The following is a 21225-nucleotide window of genomic DNA, read 5'->3' on the forward strand; positions in this document are numbered from 1 at the left end:
TCATCAAAAAAGTGACCTTTTCCCTTATTATAACACGGTTACCGTTACTGACAATAAAATGCGCCGTTAACTTGACGCAAGAAGTCCTGTCACAGAATAATACACTCATTAAAGTGTACGTCATAGCCTACACTTTTTTTTTTCAGTCCATCACTTACTGTAGTCAGAAAGAAGCTGTTACCTGGAGCTAACCAACTCACTCAGTATTCTGCCTGCCTGTGTGGAGGAATACTGAGTGAGTTGGTTAGTTCCAGATAAACGGGGTTAGTCCAAGTAATTTGACATATTTGAGCATTTTAATATTATTTTATTATATTATTTAATGTAGTAATTCAGTTACTAACTCAGTTATTTTGGGGGGAAAGTAACTAGTAACTAACTAATTTTAACTTTAGTTTAGTTTAGTTTATGTCGAGGACAATCCCAATTAATCAACTGTATCAATAACAGTAAAAAGGGCAGCTTTAGCCACCATGGCTAATATCCTACTGTAGTCCCTGGCCAGATGACAATAGGCAAGTACAAGTAACGTGCCCAACACTGGTGACTTTACATCTGGAACAGTTGGTTCTGCTCCATGAGATGGTTGTGCTGAACGATGTGGGTTTCGAATTGAAGTGCTGGTGGGGAAGCCAGAGCCAGGGGTGACTCCAGCTGTCGCTGAGAATTTATTCAGCTGAGTCTAAAGGATTCAACCTTGGACAGAGCTCATAGTGGCCAGCAGGCGAGCTGGAGCTGGAGCGGGGGTCACCAGACCTGCTTGCACTTGGAATAGCCTCATTTCATGGCGCTTATATATTCGGCAGCTTTCCGAGAGGGTGTGTGGGCATGTATGAGAGTGTGTGTACGTGTATGTGTGTGTGTGTGTTTGTACACCACATCTCTCTGGCTCCAAGGGTCCCTGCTCTTTGCACAGCCACGGTCTCTCAGTCCTGGCCAGCAAGGACCCTCTCACCCCCCCCTGAAGCTCCAGAGAGACATCCACACCACATCCCCCCTCTGTGCTGCTGACCTCCCCGCCTGAGAGGCTCCTGTCTGCTGCACAGCACCGCTCAAGAGCCAGGCCTGCTTCTCCTGGAGCCTCTTGTTCTGTAGAAAGGGGGTTAGTGATAAAGAGGGCTTGTCAGAAGATGGAGATGACATTACAGGTCTTCTCCACGGGGGGATAGACTCAAGAGAGGGAGGGAGGGGGGTGGGAAGCACAGTGGAGAGGGTGGAGAGGGGAAGGAGAGGCAGGATCAAGATGACGTCATGTGGGAAGGAGAGAGAAGAGGAGTGCATGGAAACAAGAGGAACAAAATGGCGGGGGATAGACAGGCCAATATATTGATCTGCTGACACACTGAGCTTGACGTTGTCTGTGACGACTGATATTATAGATGTTCCAGTAAAGCTATGTTTCCTTCTTTTATTTCTAATGGAGGAATGACAAGAGGAGAGAGGAGAAGGCAGTGGGTCAAACAGCTCAGTGGATCCTCATCCTGACATCCCTGCATGCCTCCTGTCTCCTACCCCCCCTCCCTCCTTCTCCTTCCCTCTATCTCTACACATCCATCATTTAACAGGCGAGCTTTCAGCACTTCAGATCCCCAAAGATCATTTTACACTAGCTTATACAGAAATTTAGTCCTTCTAAGCTTTAGGTAAATTTCTCATCCTCTCATCCGTGCCGCCACTGTACCCCCCCCCCCCCCCCCTTTGACGCGCAGCATTATCTCCGCATTATTTAGAATTCTTCAGTACACCGTCTTCAGCTGACGATTCATGTAAATTGCGTCCCTTTTACTGTAAGCCTGATCGTCTCTATTACGAGAAAAGCAGAATAGAATATGGGATCTAGTGGTATTATCTGGAATACTGAGACGGGCATACAGCTAATCCCGAATAAGACCTTAAGCGGGATCACAGATATCCACACTGTGTATGAATGAATGCATGTACAGTACTTGACACAAGAAAAGAATATTGTCACTTGATGCTCTTCATCTCATCCATGTCCTACATCAGAAGAGAAGCAAAGGCAGACCAAAATGACGGACCTGTTGTCTGGTAAAAATGTTATGGTCAGGTGACCTTTAGTGGTTGTTGTAATGCTGGTTGGGATGGTTAACCTTGCGTTACTTGTTTTAACCATGATGATGAAGACCATAACGTTTTCTTTTCTTTTCTTTTCTTTTTTAAGCTAAGAGTGTTCAGATCTTGCTTATTGTGTTTTTTGAAAACTGAAAACTAAAGGAGGAGTTTATCCTTTCATCCCTGAGTGCAGTGTAGCTGCAGTGTTTTTAGTTGAACCTGCGGGGCAGGTGACGGGTTCGTGAAAGATGTTGCAGAAGGGAAATGGGCTAAAATGAATGGGTTTACTTTGGTGTTGTGTTTAGTGCTAATCAGAACTGGAGCTGATTAATACCTGCATCATCTGACCCAGGTGTGAATGCTGATTCTTCACTTATCCGTTGCCTACATATTAGCAGGGTCTTAGCGACTTCTTTGACCAGTGGAAAACACTACTACAGATTCAGCAACGCGTCAGCCTTAAGCCTGATTTATGTTTCTGCGTCGCGGCGACGGCGTAGCTACGCCGTTGACGCAGACCCCTACGCGGACCCTACGCCGTAGCCTGACGTGCACCTCCAAAAAATCCTGACGTGAACCACAAGGACTGTGATTGGTCCGCTCAGAACGTCAGTGTGGTAATTCACCCGTTCAGCCTCGACTGTTCAGACAGACCACCTCCGCAAACGTCTTCTCCGTCACCTGCGCTTCAACATTTGCAATAAAAGCGTTTGTTTTTCAGTTGCCACTGTTTACTGTGACCGGAAGCAACGCGTTCCCTCGACGCAGAACTTCGAATGCTCAACGACAGTGTCGGGTCTACGCCATAGGTCCGCCGTCGCTGCGACGCAGAAGCATAAAAAAGGCTTTAGTGTTTACTATTAAGTCTGGTATGATTTGCAGTAATTGTTAAAGTCCCCCTAAAGAGGCATTTTAAAATTTGTAAAAATGCTGTTCTATGACTATTTTTTGATTAAAATTGCATTCCCGCAAAAAAATTGTTTAAAAGAACTCCCAAAGAGGCTACAAATACGTCTACTATTTCTCCCTCATTGAAAAATCCAGATTCTATGAATATTCATGAGTATGCAAATGAATCATGACGGCAGTCGCGTTAGTGGGGGCAGGGGAAATGGAGGAGCAGTATCAAAACATGAGGTTTGCACCGGGATTCAAACCCAGGTCTATTGGTTGCTAGGGATTATGACGTATTAATCCCGACTGTTTGCTGAAAAACTGAATCCAACTTTTTCAGACTCTGGCTTTGAAACTGCATTTTCAAATCTAAAATGCTCAGTTGTGGCTACATTAGCGACTTTGCTGCTGAAATGTCTTGTAGTAGAACCCAAACACTACATTGACATGTTAATAATTCCAAAAAGTCAATTTTTGGTTTAGGGGGACTTTAAAGTAAACATGAAAGTGATGGCTGATATGCCAGTTTATAAAGACAGACAGGGCCATGCCTACTGGAGTTCCTCAAAGCTTTATTCTGGGGCCTCTTATCTTCTACATGTGGCCTCTAACCAGCATTATTTACTTCTTTTTTTTTTTGTGCAGTATTAGACCTCAGATTAAATTTAGATGTTCCAAACTGTATTCGTATAACAGGTACTGCTTTTACTTTTTACAACAGTTGTTGAACACCTTGCATTTGTTGTTTTTCCCCCTCAAATGTGAAATCAGATGGACAAAGTGTCAGAGCAGTGAGCAGGCGATCACACTGACAGGCAGACGTTGCAGGATGTAGATGGACAAACACACAGTGGTCTGTCAGAGATGCAGTCAGGTGAAGAGTCAGGCAGCAGGCCAGAATTCAGCCAGGCTGCAGTCAATACAGACACCAGGAGAGCAGAGTTTACCTCCCTGCTGCTCCCTCCTCAGGGATACACACACACACACACACACACACACACACACCCAGCCACTGGTAGGCTCTATGTCTAGAAATCTCTGCCACAGTCACACGCATGTACATACTCTACGCATACAGAGTAAACACACACACACACACATACATGCACTGGTGCTGTAGGCCACTGGCCCACATCGTCTAATGTGTTAAAGCGGTGCAGCATAGGAAAGTAGGACAGTGGGGAAACAAACGACAGGATGATTTTGATCCCCTTCCTCCTCCCTTCCTCATCATCCACCACCACCACCCCTCAACCCCCACTACCCAGAGCCAAGAGGGGGGATGTGAGAAGAGGGGCAACGAGGAGGGAGAGGGTCTGAAATGCAGGATGGATAAAGGGATGGGGGTCAGGCATCCAGCTGAATTAGAGGGAGGAGAGCAGGGAGCATGGGATTAAATCATCCTCTCTGTCACTAGTAAACTGGATCGTACTGGACGGAGGCCAGCGCTCTGACACTGACTCACTTCAGTCGAATGAAACCAGAGCACTATTTTTCTTCACTTAAAACAAAACAAACTATCCAAACGTGTTTAAATCTGTTAAAAATAAAAGACGACTGACCCCCTTTCCCCTTGTCAGTCCATTTTGCCTTTACAGAGTACATGCAGACACGGGGGAGAAACAGTGAGCAGCTTGCCACCGCACAAACTGGTAAAACAGATCTGTCACATCTCCGCCCAGTTTTGTGTTCCAAGTTAAACTACAAAAACAGTGGCTGTTTAAGTACAGTAGGGGTGAAGGGGCGTTTTCATCCGAGTATTAATTGTGATTTACATCGATGCTAGCTGGAGCCAGAGCTGATACTGTAGTACCAGCATCTGTTCCTGTTTTTTTAAAGAGACAACAAGGAGTTTGTATTTGAGTCTCATATTAATGTGGATGAATCTACGTTACCCACTTGTTAATGGGTCCATTTTCAATAAATATATTGTTTTGTCTTTAGCGTTATTTTGTTATTATTATTTAGTGATTGGCTCGCCCAGCATTTCCTACTTTTGGTTTCTCAGACGCTGCCCGGCGGGTCACGGGAATAACGCCGCAGAATCACCGTTCATGGTCAGAACTACAACGGTATCTGATCGTCTTCGAACCTCCGACTTTCGTTCTTGATGAATGAAAACATTCTTGGCAAATGCACCGGTCCAAGAATTTCACAGTGCGCGTGGAGGCTCATGGGAAATGTAGTGTGAAAACACTTCGCTTTCCAAAACTCCTTGTTGTCCCTTTAACCGGTGGGAAAGGGGTATAACAATCCAGCCATCAATAACCAGAACCAGAACCAGAACCAGAACCGCATAATCCAAGGTCTGTATTCTGTCATTTCATCAGCTGCTGCAGAGTTGCTGTAGCTTTGTCCAGTTTGTGTCAAGACTGGAGTTATAGTTGAACAAAGGCAGCACTGCTTAACCGTATGGGATTAATGAAGAGAACAAAGGCAGTTAAATCTGTCTGCAGTGAAGAATATAGATATTATGTAACTGAGACGGCATCTGACCAACAAACACAGCCTGGTTCTTTTGGCTAACTTACTGTCACACTTTATCATCATTGCAGTCTCACTTATTGTGAGAGTGTCACATGTATATTGACTGGTTAGGCTCTGGTACAACCGTCTGTTCTGCAACTCAAGTCTCATTCTCTTTGTCTGAATGTTGAATGCTGCACCAGCTGAAATGTATGACTCAACTCGCTTCTTAATCCGTTATGAATAATTTTGATTTAATCAGATCTTTGTGAGGTTTTAAAAACTGCATTAAACAAAAAGTAACATACTTTGGATAAAAGCGTCCACGTGGCAATTTACTGTGCCCAGTGAACTTTAAATTCTAACAGTGTGTCACAGGAATATTCATCATGGAAATGCCTTATTTCTCCAGCAGGCACACCTCGCACATACACACACACGCACATATACACACATACATATACACACAGTTTGTGGTCGTTGTGGTGATAACCTGCTGGAGGACCAGTGGCCAGCTTAATGGAAACAACATTAAAAATGCACATTAACATGTGACATTTCCATTGTACAATTATTTTGTGCTTCTTTAACCAGATGCATTTGAATGTGCATATGTTGATATGATTGCATCATGTTATGTGTGTGTTGGATATGCACATTCATTATTTTGTATGTTTGCATATTTCTACATGAAGCGGTCTAATATAAATGTGTGCGTTGCATGTTTATATATGCCCTTACATGCTGTGTGTGTGTGTGTGTGTGTGTGTGTGATGGACTATACTACACGGGGTACAGTGGATGCTTAATTATTAACACCCCCCCTTCACGAGTCAAACTCAAATAAAGAGCTGTGCAATTAATATTACAAGCCCTCCATACGGCTCCTCAACACACACACACACACACACACACACACACACACACAGAGGGAGTGAGGCTGGTAACTAGCCTAACAATTTGTTTTGCTTCCAGAAGTGAGCACCAGCTGTGACTGAGAACAACCTGTTGACATATTTATGTTTGTGTGAGTATGTTTTAGAGTGTGTGTCTCTCTGTGTGTGTGTGTGTGTGTGTGTGTGTGTGTGTGTGTGTGTGTGTGTGTGTGTGTGTGTGTGTGTGTGTCTCTGGTAAGTGCAATTAGCTGGTTGACTTGCAGTGGAGTGCAGTAGCCTCCTGCCTGGCTGTAATGAGGTCTGGAGCTGTGAGAGGCTGGAGCCTCCACAGCCTTTTCAGAAGTGTGTGTGACTAAACTCGATAAGCTCTGGAATCAGCATGACAGCACACACACGCTGCTTTTCTCCTGCACATCAGACGCTGGCAATTGTAGTCAAAGTGTAGTCAAAGTGTGAAAGACAACGAGATTGAATCAGAGATTGGCCGCGTCGCTGTGTCCACTTTGTTGTGTGGTTTGCAGCGTTTTGTGGGAGAACGATGCGACGTCAGTTTGTGGCAGCATTTTTTAATTTTCTGAGGGAACAGGCTCAGGCTACTAAACTGAGCATTCTGGGAAATGTAGACTCACTCACTCCTCACTATATACTGTAGTGGACCAGTGGTTCTCAAACTTATTTACATCAAGGACCCCTAAACTGACACACGGACACAGGAGCACCATTGACAACATTTTTAAACAAACACCAGAAATACACAAACATTTGTTATGAGACTGAATAACATTACTTTTTTTAGTCAATGTACGTTCAGTTTAGGGCCAATGGCGTGAAACTTTTGAAAAATTTAGAAAAATTTCTGGAAAAAAGTATAATAGCCTATTTCTGGAAAAAAAAAAAAAAAGTGGTAAAATTTCAAGAAAAAGTTGGGGACCCCTGGGGGTTCTCCAGACCCCACTTTGAGAACCACTGTTGTGGACTATTATAGTGATTACGCCATTTTTTTAGTGCTGTCCGAATGGTTAGTGAGTATTAATATACCCCATATAGTGGACTCATAGTAGTAGTTTCCCCAAAAAGTGAACTGAACTAACTGAATTACTACATTATTAAAGTAACTAATTACCAGGAAAAGTAACTATTAGGGGTGTCACGATTTCGATTTTTTATCGAAATCGATCGAAATTATGTCACGATCTCGAGCATCGAAGTCAAAGAGAGGATCGACGATTCCCCCCCCCCGCAAAGCTACAACTGCCTGTTGTCCCCATTGCGCACCAAGCGTCTTGCCAGTCACTGGTCCGAGTTTTCCTTTACTTTTTATTTCGAGACAACACTCACTCATTATCTCTCTCTCTCTCTCCCTCTCTCTCTCTCTTCTTCTTTTTTTTTTTTTACCGGCGGTGTCAGCTGATGTGCACAACCCAAACAAATGCACATGTTGACTGGCTCTATTCCAGCCACATGATTGGTTCGGCACGGCGCAACTCTCAATTAGGGCCCGACCGATTTATCGGCGAGCCGATTAAATCGGCCGATTATAGCCCATTTGAGAATAATCGGTAATCGGCCAAAACTCGCCGATTGTCGCCGATATTTTCAGAAATAAAATGCAGGGAATAAGACTTGGTTTTACTTTGAAAATGTTCCCCCATTTAAAAAGATCCCCCGACATTAGGCTATTTATCCTGTAGAGGGCACATCCTCTCTCTCCACTATCCACTAACCACCTCACAGCACAGCGGAGCCGGAGTGACTGAGCAGGACATGCTTTCCTTTTCTTTCTTTTTTTGCCGCGGTCGGGTGAATTAATTAATGCTCGTGACTCCGGCCGTGTTGGGTCCGAGATTCAACAAGCCGGTCGGGTTTTACCGTAGGCTAATTACAGGCAATATGCCCGTTTATCACCAATAAACACAGTAGCCTAGATGAGGTGGGTGAGTGACTGAGCTGACTGAGGCTGTAACACGGGGGGGGGCAGCGGTGATACGTGCTTCCACGTCGGAGTCAACAAACCAGAAACGTCTGGAACAACATTGGAAAAAGTCGCTAAAAAGAGAGAGAGAGAGAGAGAGACCGCTGTGCCGTATAAAAACAACAACAACAAAAAAGTGTCACGTGTCATGACTCCCTGTATCTGGCCCTTCAAATTAAAAGCCTACAGCCTTTCACAGTTCAGTCATATTGATTTTGACTTAATTTTGACAAGACAGGGCTCCAAATGTTGTTTTTTCCTGCAACCAATTGACGAAGGACATTTTGGCATCCCCAATTTATATATTATATAATTTATGTAAATATATTACTTAAATTAATAACATTTTAAAACTTTATATAAAAAAAAACAATCGGCCCGATTAATCGGTTATCGGATTTTTTCCCCCCTAATAATCGTAATCGGCATCGGACCCAAAAAATCCATATCGGTCGGGCCCTACTCTCAATATCATTGGCTATTTGCCAAAACATGGATGAATGAAAACTATCGACCACGTCTCATATTTCTATCGAAGAAAAGTTATTTCACAATTTATAGCGTTTTATCACCCAGCCCTGGTGGGTTACTGTCCCCCTCCTACCTGGGGAACAGGAGGGAGACGCAGCTCTAACTGCACAACACCGACAAGCACTGAGAGCCGCATGTTGCAGAGACGTTATAAGATTAAAAAAAAAAAAAAACAACCCGCAAATAATACGCCGACGAAAAGGTGCAACTTGCCACTTTTTGTCGATGTATTATTTGCGGGGGCTTTCGGGGGATCTGTGACGGTGGAGGATCCGGGACTGATTGACTGTGGGCCACCACCAGTCTGATCAGGACCTGATCATCAGGTCCATGGCAGCACAGCAGCTGCAGCTCTGCCCCACTGTCTGTCACATGACTCTCCGTATCAGCGCAATCTCGTTTACATGACATTAAGCCGACATCAGGAGAATAATGAGACACGACGGTAAATTAATGAAAATAAAACTATGATAATGTACAGATATAAATATATTTGTTTCAAAACCTTGGGGGCAATTTTGGCCCCTGGATCATGATTTTTGGGGGCATGTTACCTTTATATTGTAAAGAAATTATTTAAATGTGACCATTAGTGCTTAATGTGATACATTATGGAAATTGCATCACTTATATGTATCCCATCTTTTGAAATAAGATTTACTGTACAAAATTTGATGAATAAAACCAATGATCGTAGACTAGACTAGTCTGAAAATAGCAAAGGCCTCTGTGCTGTAAGAAAAAGAAAAAAAATCGAGAATCGAATCGAATCGAATCGTGACCCTAAAATCGAAAATCAAATCGAATCGAGGATTTGGAGAATCGTGACACCCCTAGTAACTATTGCATTGCTTTTGTATAAAATGCTAAAATATGTCAAATTACTTGGACTTGCCACCCTGACCCCCTTAACCATAACCCTGACCTCCCGTTTATCTGGAACTAACTAACTCACTCAGTATTCCTCCACACAGGCAGGCTCCACCACGCAGCGTCACGCTTCCTACGCCAACTAGTTTGACGGCTACTTGCAATGCCGGCAATGGAAATGTTGCGATGGGCGGTGATTGCATTGCAAAACACAATTGGATCAGTATCAGGCATCACCCAATACACTAAGCCCAGTTTTATATATTGGGATTAAGCTGGATCGGTGCATCCCAAGGTCAGACTCCAAAGTTCAGACTCAATTGTTGAATTAAGCAAAATTAAATGTAGTTCAGGTACTGATGGTTTCCCCGGTGATACCCAACAATTCCTAAGTCTCAGTGAGTAGCAGCTAACTGCAGGTAACCCCTTTTAGTGAGCTGCACAGTATTGGCACAATATATGAGATGCACAGCTTTTCACTTCATTTTTTTTTCATTTATTTATTTATTGAGTTGGGACAATGCACATTCATCAACATTGATGCATTAAGCATCAGTGTAAATGCGCCGGACTTAGCATAACAGCTAAATTTCAGCCGTAGTCCCAAGGCAGGTTCCTAGACAGCATAGACACAGAAGACTTTAAAACCTCATGACCACAAATCATACAATAGACAATTACAAAACGGAACACAGACAGACAATATCAAGGCAACAGATGCTGATGGACAAAATAAAAACAGACAACCCACTTTTGAAAGGACAGTAGAGTTAAATCAGAAAAAGTTGAGTACTTCCTTCAAATGTTTGTCTGCCCACGTTGCAGCTGGAGGCCTGGAGCAGCAGGGTTAGCTAGATTCACGTCTGCATTCTTTTCTGATTTACAGATTTATAGAATTTGACATTGAAAACACTGAAATGTGTGTTTGTGTGTGGGTTGAACTCTACACTGCTACATACTGGCATCAATTTGAACCTCGCTGAGCAGCAGAACAACGTGCCCTCCACACACACACACACACACACACACACACACACACACACACACTTGTTTTTCTTCTTCAAGAGTCAGTGTTTTTCACATTCGACATCCTTCACCCTCCACCCTCTTCCTGCCATCTCCACCAACCCCCTGACCCAGTTTGACAAACTCTGGGAGAGTGTGTGTGTGTGTGTGTGTGTGTGTGTGTGTGTGTGTGTGTGTGTGTGTGTGTGTGTGTGTGTGTGTGTGTGTGTGTGTGTGTGTGTGTGTGTGTGTGTGTGTGTGTGTGTGTGTGTGTGTGTGTGTGTGTGTGAGTGTGTGTGAGTGAGTGGTTGGGGGTATTTAAGACCTTGGGTGTGTCATTGTGTGCTCTCTTGTTCTTTTATGGTTTGGAGGGTTGAGCATCCAAAGGTTGCTCAATAAAATGTGTCCCAATCTGAAATTTGTACCCATGGTTATCAGCTAGCCCCCTCCCTGGAAACATAAAGCACCACACACACACATACACACACACAAACACACAAACATGTGCAGTCCTTTTTAAGTCAGTGCAATAAAATAAAGAGACAGATCGACACCTGAGGGAGCAGCTCGCTGTGCAGCTGCAGCAGCAGCAGCAGCAGCAGCAGCAGCAGCAGCAGCAGCAGCAGCAGCAGCAGCAGCAGCAGCACGGCTGTGGTGGGACCTGAGCGGCTCAGAGCTGATAAGACAGAGAACAGAGAGGGATCCATGTTCTTGTTGTCAGGGGGGAAAACAGAATTTAATATGATAGGACATCTGGGCTGACCAGGACAGGCACACATATACACACACACCACACAGTCTCTTCAGTACTTCACTACAACCAGTCTGTAGGATTTCTGATTTTATTTTCACCTGGTGTAATAGTAAGCAAGATAAATTAGTCAGAAGTGTTCATTTGAAATGTTTACAACTCATCAGACAACTTGAGACATTTGTCAGCACATGATTAGTCACCTGAGGACTAACGATATGTGGAGTTGACATAATACAGTAGATGTAAATTTATATGTGATATTCATTGACGAAGTTCACTGAGGAATCATGTTTTCCTGCTCCGTCAGAAAAAGCTTGAATTTCTTTGTTGCAGTGTTGCAACTTCAGCTTGTGAGTATGAAAACTCCAGCATGACATGAATGCAGTACAACAATGTTTTCTGTTGTCAGTCTACAGAAGCTGTGACCTTAAGTTGCCATTGTATATGTTTATACAAGCAGAATAATCTAAATCAGGAATGTCAAACATATGGCACGCGGACCAAAACCCGGCCCGCCAGAGGGTCCAGTCTGGCCCGCAGGATGAATTTACCAAGAGTGAAAATTACATAGAAGCCAGAAGAGTAATATTGTTCAAATTGCAAGTATTTTCTCAAGAAATTTCAGTGTTTTCATAACATGTTTTGTAAAAAGAGGGTTCATTTGCACTAAATCAAAGGGAATATTTAGAGTTGTTGTTATATATAGGTTACTATACTATTATTTCACTGGTCCGGACCACTTGAGATCAAATTGCGCTCTATGTGGCCCCTGAAATAAAATGAGTTTGACACCCCTGCTCTAAATCATTGTGTTTGTGTGGAGTGGACCATGGACAGAGAGGAAACTGCTCAAATAGTGACCGGGGGCTTTATTTACTCACCTGCCCAGGGTACCTCTGTTTATAAGTATGTTTGCTCTTTTTTTTTTTTTTTTAAATTGAGATAATCAAGACATTCCCATTAAAAACCAAACAGTCAAGCTGAACAAGTTTGAAATATCATCTTGTACATACTGTAAAATGCAAACACAAAATAATGATGGAAGATGAGAGTGGTATACTGTATACAAACTAAACAATTACAATCAGCATCCTCACATCAGTCTCCATAAGAGTTGTTTCCAGGTTGCTTTCCCTTTGACCTCATCAGCCATAATGTTCATTTTAATCCTAAGATTTAGCTCTGACAAGAAAATGGTCAGTCTGTCGGTCTTACAAAGTCTTTCATGTTGTTCCTTGTATCTTTTGACCACTTTGCAATTGTTAGAATTAGGTTTTTAATATAGCTATTGTCTTGGGGTGCATTAAGACCCAATATAATATTGATAAATTCACAACAAATCTTAGTTTCACATGAGACATCAGATCAACAACCTGTTCTGGCCTTTTATTATTTTATTTTATTAATTTTTTTAATTAATTATTTAAATACCGGCTTACAACTGAGGAAATACGGTTCTTTGAGTGAAAAAGTCACCGAACATGCTCATTAGTATTTTCATGACATTATTGTGTTCTATTTTATATTCTATTCTTTATCTGATTCAGCTAAAACCAACAGATTGAGTCATCCATAATAATAATAATAATAATAATAATTTTTATTTATATCAGGCTTTTACAGATGCTCAAAGACGCTTACATAAAAACTGCAAAATTAAAATACAGAAACAATGTACAATATTAAACAGAAATAGAATGAAATAGACAAAACTCAGAGGTAGAAGAACAGAAATTAGACATTTTAATTACACATCAAAAGACAGTTTAAAGACAGTTTCATATAGTTTAGTCATGTTGGTACTGATGTGAACTGTAACATCCTGTATCGCTTCATCACACAACACATCTACATCCAGTGAAACAGAGCGTGTTTGGTGTCTGGGGCGGAGGAAGCTCACAGAGACGTTTAAAAGAGTCAAAAAGACGAGAGAGGAGTGAAGTGAACCGTAAGAGCAGAGGCTAAAGAGAGGAAGCGGAGGTAAAGAGGAGGAGGGGGTGTTGCCCCAGAGGTGGACCAGATAAGACAGATGGAGAAGGAGGGGTGGAGGGGTGGAGGCGTCGAGGCGTCTAACCCACCAATCCAAACCACCCAGATGTTTAAGCCTGAACTCTGCAGACCGCCGAGCATCCACGTCTTTCCCTCCGTCCACCCCGATTCCTTTTTCCTCTCCTCTTTTCCTTCTCCACCCTTAATCCTTCACATACTGTAAACAGGAATAGTTAAACAAACATGTACACACACACATACACATACACATACACACAACATAAACCCATCTAGCTTTGAAATAAGTATCATCTCCGTTGGTTTTCACCCTCCCCCTTTCTACTCACTCTCTCCCCCACACACACACACACACACACACACACGCTGATCTTGATCTAGGGTTAGATTTGCGTTTCATCCTTTACACATGTTGACGTACAAGACAGACACACAAACTTTCACACACACAAGTACACAGATTTGTGAGGGATTACCATCCACACATGGCGCGCACATTACTGAGCTGCCTGTTTAGATACTGCAGCTCTCTTTCCATGACACACACACTCACACACACACAGCGGTCATCTGTTGGTTTTAGCAGCATCAGTAGATAAGTCCTGTCCTAACACTATTAGCTTCATACGGTCTGTATACTCAGACTGGGACATGTAGCTGCTGTAATCTGCTGCCGTTTGTTTTCTCTTTTTTACATTTTAATTCACATCCAGTGTGGAAGTCGTCAAACACCAATGGCAGACTCCCTAAAAAAAAAAGGAGACAATGACAATTGATTTTTCCTTCGTGGTCAGTGGTGATCATCATCCACAGCTAAGCCTGGACCTCTGGGCTGCGGATGTCTTCCTGCAGGACACGGAGGCTGTCAGCTGCCAGTCACAGTGAGAGAGAGAGAGAGGTCAAAGCTGAGAGGACAGGAGGCAGGACACCCACTGTCCTGTCCCCGGCTCCTCTGTCTGAGACTGGAGTTAGAAACAAGACAGCTCTGCTGCTGTGTCACTTTTACTGTCAAGGAACACATTAGGTGGAAACCTGCCTTTAATCCACTCATTAAGAGAGTAGAGATGGTAGTATTAGACAGATGGGTCAATACGTTTTATGTGGCATTAGTCTTAAAATAATAATCGATAAAATGATACATATAAAGCAAAAATCTTCCAGCCTCCAACTCTGATGATTTGCTGCTTTTTCTTTTCTTTTTTCCTTTTTTCTTTCCTTTTTATTTCTTTCTTTCTTTTTTTCTTTTCTTTTGTTTTCTTTTCTGTGATTGTAGATTAGATATCTTTGGTAGTCATGCTGTTGTCACACTTTGTGCAGTGAAGACATTGCACTGACCAATAGAATAGAATAACTTTATTGTCATTCCACATGTACAATGAGACTTTGTCTGTCAACTCTCTAGAATCTTAAAAAAAAGACAAAGCAATAAAAAACAACATCAATAAATAAAAACAATAAACAATGTGGTCATTGGGGAAAAGGTCCTTTTAACTTAAAAGACCTTTATTGTCCTTAACGGAAATTTGCGCTGCACAGCAGCTCAACAATCCCCACATTTTCACTCAACACATTTCATTGCACATGCACATTGCACATGTCTCATTGCACATGTGCAATGACAATAAAGTTTTATTCTATAAATATTAACTGACTAAAAGAAACAATTGAATCTAGATCATCAGAATTTTCAGGAGTAAATTAGTGTTTTCACACCAGGAGAGCAGAAGAGTTTTACACAAGGAGAAAATAACGTGTTAACGTGACAGAACAGTTTAAATAAAAGTGTGACAGCTCAGAGTGTCTGTCCTCTGACACCAGTCCAGGGAATCTCATTCTTACCTTTAAAAAAATGTCCATTAGTAAACAGATGATCATGTTTTAATGAGTCTCTAGTTGTGGCTCATTATCCTGATTAAATCAGAGCTGCAGGGAATTTCACTCTGAGTGTGTTTGTTTATTCTTTCTCTTGGACTTTTCCCTCCTCTGCTTCACTGTGAGACACGTAGTTTCCTGTGTCCAGCTCCGTCTCCGTCCTAATTCTCTTTAATTATCACTGAGAAAGCTGCTGGACTCCACTGTAATTCTTCTATTTTTGGATTGAGTTTGTATGTTTAACAGAAGAAGGGTCTGATCTCCCTCCTTCTCCTTCCATCTGATAGCGCTGGGGCCTGTCCCCCCGCTGGCTCCTTATCTGGCTGTTTGCTTTGTCCCTTTGCTTTTTAAAGCAGTTTGTCTGAAAGAGGAGAGGGACAGATTAAAGGTGTACAGAGTCAAGGGCAGGTCACTGTCCCGTGGAGTCCCAGAGCTTAACACACACTTCCCTCTCTCTCTCTCACACACACACACACACACTCCGCTCTGATGTCGACATGTGTTTGTCAGCGTGTGTGTTTGTTCAGAGCCGCATCTATACATCTCTGGTAGGAGGATGTGTTTCTTCCACTGTCTGTTCTGTCTCTCTCACACACACACACACACACACACACACAGACGGAGCAGATCCTTTCAGTGCCGGATTGAAAGTGACTCTGGGATGTTTTTTTTTTCCAGCCAAATATTTAAATGACTGCCTCTGAAATGTATTTTCCATATGAGTGATATGAATAATCTCATGTGCGTAGTCTTTTAAAATGTCAGAAAATATTTTAAAATGCATATAGCGAATTTTTAAAAGGTTTTTGTTAAACCAAAACCCACAGACTTCCACTTTACTGAAGGACGGCGACATTTAGAGGATGTTTGGCCTTTACTGCATTGAGATGACCCCAGAGATTGATAGACAATCAATAATAATTGTGAATAGTTCATTGATAATCACCTGCTCAATTGATGCAGTGTTGAAACTTAACACTCTGTTTTTCCTGAAACAAAGCTTGAAGGTGCAGTGAGTAGTAAGCAGGAAGACTCTGTTCTGTCTCTGTGTTAGAGGTGAAAGCTCAGCAGCACTAAACCTAGACACACACACACACACACACACACACACACACACACACACTAGAAGGGGCCGGGGAGTGTGTTTTATGAATGGCAGTCCTTGGCCTTGCCTGTTGAAGACAGATAGGAAGGAGGTACCAGTACCCCAGTAACCTTGGCCCTGAGTCAGTGTGTATCTGTAACACACTCCCTTCAAAACAGTCCACACGTCAGCTCCTGCTCCTTTTGTTCAAAACGTCAGTTACTTTATTTTCTGTGTGCGTCTTGTCTGTCAGTGTCCTTTTGAGTAATGTGTGTTGTCTATGTGTACACCCCCGGTGCCTCAGTATTATTCACTCATGTTCTTTTCTTCTAACGTGAAAATTGAAATAAAATTTTGATCAGGAAACAAGAAGGATAATGCATCAATGAACACAGAGACTATTATAATGTCAAAAAGGCCTTTTAGTGCTTGCCTAAATTCTGAGTGAATTTCATTCAGTGTTTCATTATGTATTTGGTGAGTTTAAAGGGAAATCACAGCTTTAAATCCCTTAGAATGAATTGTTATTGTGTCTCGGCTGTAATGAAATAGAGGACAGTTGATTTAAAAAAGAAAAAAAACATATATATAGATATAGATATAGATTTTTTTTTTTTTTAATACAGATAAGCTATTCTTTTCTTCATGAGAGTGTAGGGAAAGTCAGCCTGTTTTTTTTTTACTTCTGCTTGAAAAAAAAAAAAGCAAGGCTCTACATTGATCCAGCAGCACCACAGTTAAATATCCTGTGTCTATAACCAGCAAATAATACAGTATATAATGTCTTGTGCGATTCTGTATAGTGTACTCGGTAACCCCTGCATGGTTGTCAAGGAAACGTCTCCTTCGCTCTCCACTGAGTGACTCCATTAGGTGAAAACAGTGTGATCACATAGAGGTGCACAGATTCGGGCACGGTGCGCGTGTTTTTCTGCCTCCTTTGACTTGACCGTAACTTTGTGGATACATCCCATCGGGGTGAGACGTACAGTATAGACTGATACAGGAGACTGAGGGTTAGACATGTGGGACTGATAGAGGCTCTGGGGGAAGGAAATGAAACTCCGCTGGTGGAATTTTGGGGATGAAGTCATCAGTTGTGGGGTAAGACGGCGGGCTAATGAGAGAGCTGTGAGGAGGGAGCGGGGACAGTCGGAGCAGGGAGCTGTGTGTGTTGCTCCTGGGGGAAGTTAGGAGTAGATAGACGACTCCTCCGGGGAGAGAGGGCGGGAGAGACGCCACTGATACAGAGACAGTTATTGCTTCAATAAGTTGAAGCTGGCACAAAGAGTTAGTGTGTGTTTCTGTGGCTGTTATTGTGGGAATGTGTTTGTGTGGGAGTGGTGCAGAGAGCAAGGTCGAGGAGGAGAACAGCTCTACAGTCTGGGTCTTTGTGTTCCTCACGTACCCTCTATGTGTGTGTGTGTGTGTGTGTGTGTGTGTGTGTGGGAGGTATAGGCAGAGAGGGAGCAGGGAGGGGCTCCCAGCATTGTCTTTCACCTCTCAAGGCCACAGACACAGCCGCAAGCTGCAGGAGGCTTGCACACACACACATATGCTACACACACACACACACATATGCTACACACACACACACACACACACATATGCTACACACACACGCACTGCAGCAAGTGACTGAAAAGGATGGGCTGGAGATAAGTGGGAGATGTAGAGGAGAGATAGTCGATGGATGGAGAGAGAGGAGGAGGAGGAGAAGGTGTGAGACGGACGGAAGGAGGAAATATGAGAGTGATGAGTTTAAAAAGGGGAGAAGGATGGTGAAGTAGCACGGTGGAGTGTGAGGAGGATGAAGTGGATGTAAAAAAAAGAACAATACATGATGAAAGAGGTGACGGGACTCGTAGGTAATTTGATTATTAATCAGTTATTTTCCAGGCTCCCCCAAGGTGACGTGTTCAGACGTTTAGTTTTCTTCAACTGACACTTTTAGATCCAAAAATCTTCAGTTTGTAAAGATAGAAAACAAATAGAAAAGGTTCAGGAAGTAGAACTGAACTTTTTTTTTTTTTTTTGCTGAAGAAAATGACACAAATGAATAAATTGATTATCAAAATCTGTAGTTCTTTCTGTCAGTTCAAGAGACACCGAGGAGTTTGCTTTTGGTTATAAAAGAGTCTCATATTAATGTGGATGAATCTGCGTTACCCTTAAAGGGTCCATTTTCGATAAATATATGGTTTTGTCTTTATAGTTATTTTGTTATCATTTCCTTTTTGCGGTTTCCCAGACGCTGCCCGGTGGGTCATGGGAATAACGCAGCCGGACCCTGACCCTCCGACTTTCATTCTTGATTAATGAAAACATTCTTGGCAAATGTTTTCCTTTCGTCCGTCTTGCGTCGGTCCAATAATTTCACCGTGCGCGCGGAGGCTCATGGGAAATGTAGTGTGAAAACACTTTGCTTTCCAAAACTCCTCGTAGTGCCGTTAAGTTCACCAGTGAATCCGCTACAACTGTTTCAACTCTGAAAGAAGTCAAAAAGAACAGGACTGAAGTGAGAGTGCAATTTATAGTGGAAGAAATGCACAGCAAAGGATTGTGGGTGAAAGATGCTGAGAGTTGAAGGTGGTGGAGATCAGTCAGTCATGTTCATCATCTTTACATAGAGATTGAGACTGTCTCTAAGCTTCAGGTCCTCACTCTGTCCTGGTAGCAACTCAGGTCTAGTTCAAATCTAAATTCACTTAAAATAACATTTTCATTTTTCTCAGTGTGTTAACTGTTGGGGAAACAAGAGGGTAAAAACCTTATAGTTGGAAGGAAGAGAGGGAAAAAGCGTGTGATGGTGGGAGGGAGAGAGCATGAGCGAGAGGTGGAGAACAGAGACACAAACAGAATGATGATGAGAGAGGATGAACAGAGAGATGTCAGAGGAATACACCGACCGCTGGCTGGATAAAACCTTTGATTTACATACTGATGTAGAATAAAGCAGAAGCACCGTCAACTCTTTTTTTCCTGCTGGTGTGATGTGTGTGTATCCTCTGAGGAGATGATTCAGAGGGAGCCGCACTTCTACACCAAAGACAAATCACAAGGCAGAGTGTCAGCGTATACTGTAGTGAACTGGAAGAATCCCGGACATGTGCACTTTATCTGCTGCATCACAGCTCGCTCATCATCCGTCTCAGCTGTCTGTGCTGGAAGCACTGGAACAAACTCATAAAACTGACTCAGTTCTGCCTTTTCAGAGAGTTAAGTCTTTTATGAAGCACAAGCCTTTTAGCTTTTCTAACCTTAAAGGGGACATATCATGGAAATATCACTTTTTGAAGGCTCTTCAACATGTATTTGGGTGTTTATCTTGCCTTCCGGCCCCCGAATTGTGAGAATTGACAAAAAAGTCCCTAGGTTGAAATCCATGTGGTTTTATGAGCTGTTCCCTCAGTTGTCTTCCAGTGATGTAACTAGTTATAGAATTTGCATAACCTCACCCCTACCTGGGACTGGTAGAAGGGGCGGGGCAAGCAGTGGTTCATTTGCATTTAAAGGGACAGACACTGAAACCAGCTGTTCTGAACAGGGCTGTTTTGAGAGGATGAAAAGAGCTGTGATGTTTGATCCTTGGGGTATTGTGTTATGTTATATTATGTCACAGACATGTCTTTAAGACACCTGGGAACTATTTTAATGTGTGGAAAAGGGGAAGAATATGTCTCCTTTAAATTGAATCTGACTTTGGATCGGTTCTTTTTGAGCCACTTGGCTAAGAGAAGCCTGGCTACCTTCTTCCGCTCAGTTTTCATTTCCCTCCAGTACCCTGCCTGGGATTGAAATGCTTCCTCAGCTTTTCTCCTGCAGAGGATGTACCGGCCAATCAGAGAACAGAGGGAGTGGCCGAGAACAATGATGCTTATGTTATGCTCTAAGTTTGAAGTTGTAGTTGCATACATCATGGCGGAGGAGATGGACGTTTGCCAAGTTGTCGTTCAGTGGTGGCACATGCTGTCATTGACGGACATGTAACACACTCACACTATGCTCTGTTCATTGCAGTGGGGGATGGTTGTTGTTTACAGCGAACGGCAGCTTCATTGCGTTCCGGCACCTGACATACATCATGACCATGACCATGAAGGCAGATCCAATAGTTTTAAACTTCCAACAGAGTGATCAGGAAGTAAATGTTTCTCAGTGCGGCCTGAAATGAAGTGTAAGACACTAGTTTGGACCAGGCTAGTCTGAAAGTAGGCTTGAACAGATAGTATTTGGCTTCTTCCCAAGGCAGTGCATTTGTAATGATGATGAGGCAGAGTCTCTATCAGCTGATGATCACACACAGATTCTGTGTCAGACGTTTAATTCATCACTCTGCAGCTTTTTTAAGCCATGCTACTGTGTGTGTGTGTGTGTGTGTGTGTGTGTGTGTGTGTGTGTGTGTGTGTGTGTGTGTGTGTGTGTGTGTGTGTGTGTGTGTGTGTGTGTGTGTGTGTGTGTGTGTGTGTGTGTGTGTGTGTGTGTGTGTGTGTGTGTGTGTGTGTGTGTGTGTGTGTGTGTGTGTGTCTTTCTATAGAATATAATGATTGTTTGTACCCAGAGTCATTATATCAGGTCAGGATAAGTGTGTGTGTCTATGTACAAATGGGGTGTCTAATTCAGTGGTTCCCAACGTTTCTTGCCTCGTGACCCCATTTTGACATCACACATTTCTGGTGACTCCCAATCACGTGCAGTCATGTGATCGCAGCCTCCAATCATGCGTCAGCTCAGATATTTTTATATGCTGCATTTTATGTGAACTCGATTTATATTTGAGAAAGTGAAAGTATAGAATACA

The 21225-nt window shown here is 42.7% G+C and overlaps 2 protein-coding genes across 4 annotated transcripts in view; both read left to right on the plus strand.

Moving 5' to 3' along the window:
• The window catches only part of commd7 (COMM domain containing 7), a 432536-nt gene that overhangs the window by 327654 nt on the left and 83657 nt on the right, over nucleotides 1-21225 (plus strand). Inside the window, exon 10 of one of the 2 annotated variants that reach the window (XM_085780884.1) lies at nucleotides 10863-11026. The exons of the other annotated variant lie outside the window; for it this stretch is intronic. The gene's annotated coding sequence lies outside the window, so the exon portion shown is untranslated. Of the gene's footprint in view, nucleotides 1-10862; nucleotides 11027-21225 lie in introns of those variants that run through there. 2 annotated transcript variants of the gene reach the window in all.
• The window catches only part of LOC146984056 (nucleolar protein 4-like), a 279484-nt gene that overhangs the window by 191064 nt on the left and 67195 nt on the right, over nucleotides 1-21225 (plus strand). The gene's annotated exons all lie outside the window — the stretch shown is intronic.

This window comes from Trachurus japonicus, chromosome 7, assembly GCF_045865225.1.
Source record: "Trachurus japonicus isolate A0001 chromosome 7, Traja_1.0".
Lineage (NCBI taxonomy): Eukaryota > Metazoa > Chordata > Actinopteri > Carangiformes > Carangidae > Trachurus > Trachurus japonicus.